At 32.4% G+C, this 6,949-nt stretch overlaps 1 long non-coding RNA gene across 1 annotated transcript; it reads right to left on the bottom strand.

The window, feature by feature from the left end:
• Positions 1-2,677: 2,677 nt before the first annotated feature.
• LOC142223006 (uncharacterized) lies at positions 2,678-3,328 on the bottom strand. Its single transcript, XR_012718481.1, has 3 exons — positions 3,251-3,328; positions 3,067-3,165; positions 2,678-2,984 (listed from the first exon to the last, which is right to left on the bottom strand). It is a non-coding gene; the product is annotated as an uncharacterized LOC142223006 (long non-coding RNA).
• Between the last annotated feature and the right edge of the window lie 3,621 nt (positions 3,329-6,949).

Genomic DNA, 6,949 nt, shown 5'->3' with positions numbered 1-6,949 from the left:
TATATAATTATGGACCGATATGGACCAATTTTTGCATGGTTGTTAGAGACCATATACCAACATCATGTACAAAAATTCAGCCGGATCGGATGAAATTTTCTTCTCTTTTAGGCTCCGCAAGCCAAATCTGGGGATCGGTTTATATGGGGGCTATATATAATTATGGACCGATGTGGACCAATTTTTGCATGGTTGTTAGTTACCATATACCAACACCATGCGCCAAATTTCAGCCGGGTCGGATGAAATATGCTTCTGTTAGAGGCTCCACAAGCTAAATCTGAGGGTCCCTTTATATGGGGGCTATACGTAAAAGAGGACCGATATGGCCCACTTTCAATACCATCCGACCTACATCGATAACAACTACTTGTGCCAAGTTTCAAGTCGATAGCTTGTTTCGTTCGGAAGTTAGCGTGATTTCAACAGACGGACGGACGGACGGACATGCTTAGATCGACTCAGAATTTCACCACGACCCAGAATATATATACTTTATGGGGTCTTAGAGCAATATTTCGATGTGTTACAAACGGAATGACAAAGTTAATATACCCCCATCCTATGATGGAGGGTATAAAAAAGAATAAACTATTAATGTCAAACTTTTGCAGAAATATTAAACGACTTGGAATACAATTCGAAAGGTTAAAATATCATCTCAACTGTTAAAAGAGCGGTTTGATGCGCACTCTAGAGATTGCAGCTGACCCATTTTTGTACGCGGTTGCTACTAGAGGTCTGCATCGAATAACTTTTCACTGCATGTATGCAATTCGCTGTCGAATATAGTACATACTCTGTCTTTCTCTCAGAGCGCAAGTAGTGAAGTGAAGAGAACACTTGCTTGTCAAATACCACCAAGTACTTATCCGAAACAATATGTGTTCCGAAAAAAAGGAACAATAAAAATGTAAGTACTTGAGAAAAAGTACAACATGGATTCTCTTCACTTCACGTGGTACCACAAGTATTTCTCAGTATGTGCGAAGCAAAACTTTCCATTATTATTAATCATAGATATGTATGTATATCACATATTTCATATATTTATGTATGTCACACACTTACCTTAACGTTTGCCCCTCTTTATAACAAACCAAAACATATATTATGGAGACTAACTGTTTTTTTGTATTTCTGAAACTGCATGTGGTACATGTAGTACTCTATGAAGTTTTGTTCTCGCAACATACTCGACGTGATCACTCTGAGTACACTTCAATAAGAGAGAAAGAGGAATATGTGTTTGTTGGTAGTGAAGTCATCAGAGTAGCAACAAGAAGTTACTCGTGGCTTTTGGTGTTCATCAAAATGTGTACCAATTGTTTTGCGAATCTCTCAAATAGATGTACTCATGTAGCAAGTACACGTGTACTCTGCATTTACAAATAGAATTGTGCAGACCTCTAGTTGCTACTAGGTCTGCTCATTCCATTGTGATACCACAGTGGTGAACTTCTCCCTTATCACGGAGTGTTGCCCAATTCTATGTTTAGAGCAATGACAAGGGACCTCATTTTTATAGCCGATTTCGAACGGCTATAAAGTGAAACCATTCAGAAAAGTCAAGTCGATATAAATTTGTCTATTAGGCGGCGCCGATTATCCATTATAAAATCAGTTGCACTGTTAGAAAAATATGTTTTTCATATGATCCGATATATAACATACAAAATGTTTTTCGGGCACAATCTTTAAACACAATATATTTAAGTGCAACAATGTAATGTTCCTAAACTAGCATTTATTGTTTGGGACACATATGTGAATGTTTCATAAAAACAATATGTGTGAATGTAAACATATATAAACTTACAAATTTCGACTAAAAATATATATGTTGTGATATTTTATTCAGGGAGCGACAAAGGGAGAGAGAGAGAGAGAGAGAGAGAGAGAGAGTATAGAAAAAGAACCCGGGAGGGTTGACGAAAGATATCAACATAACTCAGCGAGAGAAACAAAAGAGAGCAATTTTTGTGAAACTGCTTGTATGTTGTTTCGGAAAACTGTTTTACGTGTTCATTTGTTTTGGCTATGCGCTTGGCATGTTAATAAGGCTTCGACAAAAATTGGATATGCTTAAGTTTAAATATTATTTAATTTGAACAATAAATTGCATATTCGGAGTAAAGAGAATAGACATTCGGAACCAACAGAATAGACATTACAAAAAAGACCGCATGTGTTTTGTTTATCATTTTGTTTATCATTATGGGCACAATTTTTTTGTTGGTTCGTCAAAAGAAATCGGAACGTACGACGAGTAAGTCAAAATATTTAGCAAGATAGGAAATTAAAAAAAAAACTGCACCGAAAAAAAAGTTTACTATTTTTTATGAAAAATGAACTAACCCATAGTAAGAATGACCATGATTTGGCGCCAAAGATTTTTTTCATCTAGATAAGTTCATGATTTTCTTATAAATTAGTTCATGTATTACATCGTATTTTAGTTCATTATTACTATGCTGTGGGAAGAATATAGTTAAACTCATTCAAAATATTCCTGCTATCCGGAAAAATTAACAATTTTTTGGGAAACCTGTATTAAGAAATTGGTTTGAAATAAACTGTTTGTCGGTATAATTTTAAAAAAAGTAGAGAAATTGAGGAATCAAAGGTACAACAAGCCTGTATACAACTAAGAAATTTTTCGTACAAAACACGTAAATTTTCTATAACCACCAGTATTTTATTTCAAAAAATTATTATTATATTACACAAAACTATGGCTTATGATATACAATAAAGGAAATATTTTTATTAGTACGTTGGACGCATTTACTTGTCGGTAGTTAGTAATTGCTTCTTCAAAAGAGTAACATTCTATGTTATTAGGACTAAACTAATTAATTTAAATTTCCATGTTTTCTATCCATATGAAAGATATATGTGGCATACGTTGCTATATTCAATTGAATTGTCCAATTTCATCGATTTTGGCTAACTTTTGTTGGGCGGATCTGGCTTATAAGCATCTGAAATTGCAAATTTATACAAAATATAAGAAAAATATTATTAATTAATTAATTCTATCGTTCATATTGATCTTTAACTTACGGTTTTCAAGAGTATTTCCTAGAGCCAATAAGGATATCAGCTTAATTAGTATTAAACAGTAAGAATATTCAAAAAATTACCATTACGAGACCTGTCTACCTGCAAGTGAAAAAAATAATTTTTAATAAATTGAAATTTTGGTTTTATTAAAAACGGACAAAATACCGTTTATAGAATAACTTACCACATTGAAAAATCCATCCAGTAGGTACACTATTGGAATCATATCCATGGACAAATGGGACGTTATTGAAATTATTCTAAGAATATATTTGAAATAAAAAATATTATAAAATTAGACATAATTTCCACTTGTCAGTAAAGCATTTAGTATTTAAGATGGATATTAAGTTCGAGTTTAGCGGCTAAAATTGCAATTTCCATGATAAGTTTTCTTTAATAATCCATTATAAAAAATAATCTTTATAAAAAACTTGATTTGGGCTATTCTCCATCAAGTTATATTTAAATTTGTATCGAAGACGTATAATTTTATACTTTGCTTAGTGATTTATTTTTAATTTTAGCGGCTAAACTCGAACTTAGTACTCACCTGTAGGAATTGCTGTAACATCAAAAATATACAGAATGTCAAGAAAGTGTTTTGACAATAGGATAAAAATTATGTTTTGTTCCAAAATTAAATATAATTTAATTTTAAAAAATATTTTATTATGTATTTTGCAAAGTATACATATTTTATTTTTCTCAAAACGAATTAACAACTCGATTTTTACTTCAATTATTTCTGGAATTTTAAATATTTGGCAATGTCAAAAGACTTTCTTGACATACTGTAGATTCAAAACAAGTAAGGAAAGTCTAAAGTCGGGCGAGGCCGACTATATTATACCCTGCACCACTTTATAGAACTAAATTTTCGATACCATATCACATCTGTAAATTGTGTTGGGTGCTATATATAAAGGTTTGTCCCAAATACATACATTTAAATATCACTCGATTTGGACAGAATTTGATAGACTTTTACAAAATCTATAGACTCAAAATTTAAGTCGACTAATGGACTAGGGTGGAACACAATGTTAGTAAAAAATATGGGAAACATTTAAATCAGAAGCAATCATAAGGAAACTTCGCAAAATTTTATTTATGATTTATCGCTCGATATATATGTATTAGAAGTTTAGGAAAATTAGAGTCATTTTTACAACCTTTCGAGTAAGCAGTGGCCATTTTACAAGGAAAATTTTGGTATTTTGACCATTTTTGTCGAAATCAGAAAAACATATACATGGAAGCTATATCTAAATCTGAACCGATTTCAAACAAATTTGGCACGCATAGCAAGAACGGTTATTCTCCTCCCTGTGCAAAATTTCAACTAAATGGGAGTTAAAAATTGGCCTCTGTGGACATATGAGTGTCAATCGGGCGAAAGCTATATATGGGAGATATATCTAAATCTGAACCGATTTCAACCAAATTTGGCACGCATGGCTACAATGCTAATTCTACTCCCTGTGCAAAATTTCAACTAAATCGGAGTTAAAAATTGCCCTCTGTGGTCATATGAGTGTAAATCGGGCGAAAGCTATATATGGGAGCTATATCTAAATCTGAACCGATTTGGCTGATATTTTGCAAGTTTTTCGAGACCCATAAAATATTCGGATGTACGGAATTTGAGGAAGGTCGGTTGATATACACGCCAATTATGACTAGATCGGTGAAAAATATATATGGCAGCTATATCTAAATCTGAACCGATTTTTTCCAAATTCAATAGGGATCGTCTTTGAGCCGACACAGAACCCTATACCAAATTTTAGGACAATCGGACTAAAACTGCGAGCTGTACTTTGCACACAAAAATACATCAACAGACAGACAGACAGACAGACAGACAGACGGACAGACAGACGGACAGACAGACAGACGGACATCGCTAAATCGACTCAGAATTTAATTCTAAGCCGATCCGTATACTAAAAGGTTGGTCCATGATTACTCCTTCTTGGCGTTACATACAAATGCACAAACTTATTATACCCTGTACCACAGTAGTGGTGAAGGGTATAAAAATGGTTGCTTCTCAACCTGTGATCCAGATGTAGAATAAATATAAATCATCCTATTACCACTCATGTTGTATATTTTTTATGTAAATCAATTTAAAATCCGCACTAATTTTAAACTAACATATTAACAGAAATATACAGTTCCTTAATCTGTTATTTGTTTTTTATCAATAAAAAGCGTTTTTGATTCTTCTAACATCACATCATTCACTTCTCAGTTTCTAAAATGTTTCGAAATAAATGTATTTTCATTAATAAACACCAATACCGCACGTACAATTTTGCAAAATTAAATCCACGTGTGCACTTCATAAATGCATCAACATAACTGAATGCAACAATAACACTCAAAACACAAATAGTCATAAGGGATACATACCTGCCGTAAAGAAAAACAACTCCACACACACACACACGATCCCTTTCTGATCTTGCTATTGCAAAAAAACAACTCTCACCACAAAAGATACCAACAACACACAAGGAACATTCCATTGTCTCTAGAATCAAAACAACCAACAACAGCATAAATGACGCAATAACAAACACAAACAATCATACGAGATATACACAAAATGTCTCTAAAAACTCCTTCGCATGATGCACTCACATTTTCCAGTAGCACGTTTATTGATTAGTTGGAATTCTATCTATAAGTTAAGGTAAAATATATACCAAATCTATGAGGAATCTATAAAAAATTATATACACCCGTCAAGGTTTATATTAACTACTTTTTATTATACTTTATCTAAAATTTTCAATGTGAGTAAAAACACTCCAACATATAATAAAAAGGGAAATAATCTGTAGGTAGCCATCGTACGAATCGGTAATGTCGTTAAGTTAATTTTTACTACAAAAATTTTTTTCCATACAAATTTTTTTCTTAGTAAATTGTCCACATTTCGTAGTAAAATTTTTATATTGCCCATGTATTTTTATAATAGAATCAACGATGCATTAACTACTGTGTTGGAAATTTATTTAAGGAAAAATCCTTCCCATTTCATAGTTAGTGAACTAAAAAACATTTACTGAATTTTTATAAGTTTTGCTTTAGCTAAGTTAATTTTCGTTGTGGTTACGAAAAATGAACTATATTACAGTAAATTTGTTGAACTATGTGGAAGTCAAAATGGTCCTTAAATTTACAAGACACTTTTTTTCTGTGTGTGGAAAATATATAATAATTACAAAGGGATCTCCAGGAAAAAAAAATAAAATAAGTTTAATTCCTCTTTATTAATAAGTATTTCAAGATGAGTTGACGTACACTTTTAAAAATAAAAGCGGGCATTAAGTTTGAGTTTTGCCGCTAAAATTATTTTTCATTTTAGCAGCAAAACTCGATCCAAAGCAACAATTGAAAAAGTTTATTTTCTTTAAAATTAATTATTAAAGAAAAGAAAACGTGAAAACATGGCCATTTTGGAGCGATAATGCCAACTTAATTCCGGCCCTAAAGGCCGGTACTCTGTTTGTTGGTGCGAAAAAAGTTCCACTCAATCATTGTTTCGCGTTGAAAAATGATAGCGTTGACAGTATATTTTGAGAGAAAAAAACAGCCGTTTTGGGACTTTTTTGCGTTTATTTCGTCGAAATGTATTGACAACATCGCAGACTGTCACGAAATGATTACAAATACATACGCAACTAGTGGCTCGATTTACACACACACGCATACAAAATAAATAATTTGGAAAAGAAGAAGCAGGCAAGTTATTTTACAAATATCTTTGGAATTAAAAAACTAATTTTACAGTGCTGCATTTTATTTTTTGGAACATAGCAATTAATTCTTGTGATTCCATTCATTGCTACCTCGGTACTATACATGT

Source organism: Haematobia irritans, chromosome 2 (assembly GCF_050003625.1).
Source record: "Haematobia irritans isolate KBUSLIRL chromosome 2, ASM5000362v1, whole genome shotgun sequence".
NCBI lineage: Eukaryota > Metazoa > Arthropoda > Insecta > Diptera > Muscidae > Haematobia > Haematobia irritans.
The sequence above is the reverse complement of the archived record's forward strand: the minus strand, read 5'-3'. Positions and strand labels throughout refer to the sequence as shown.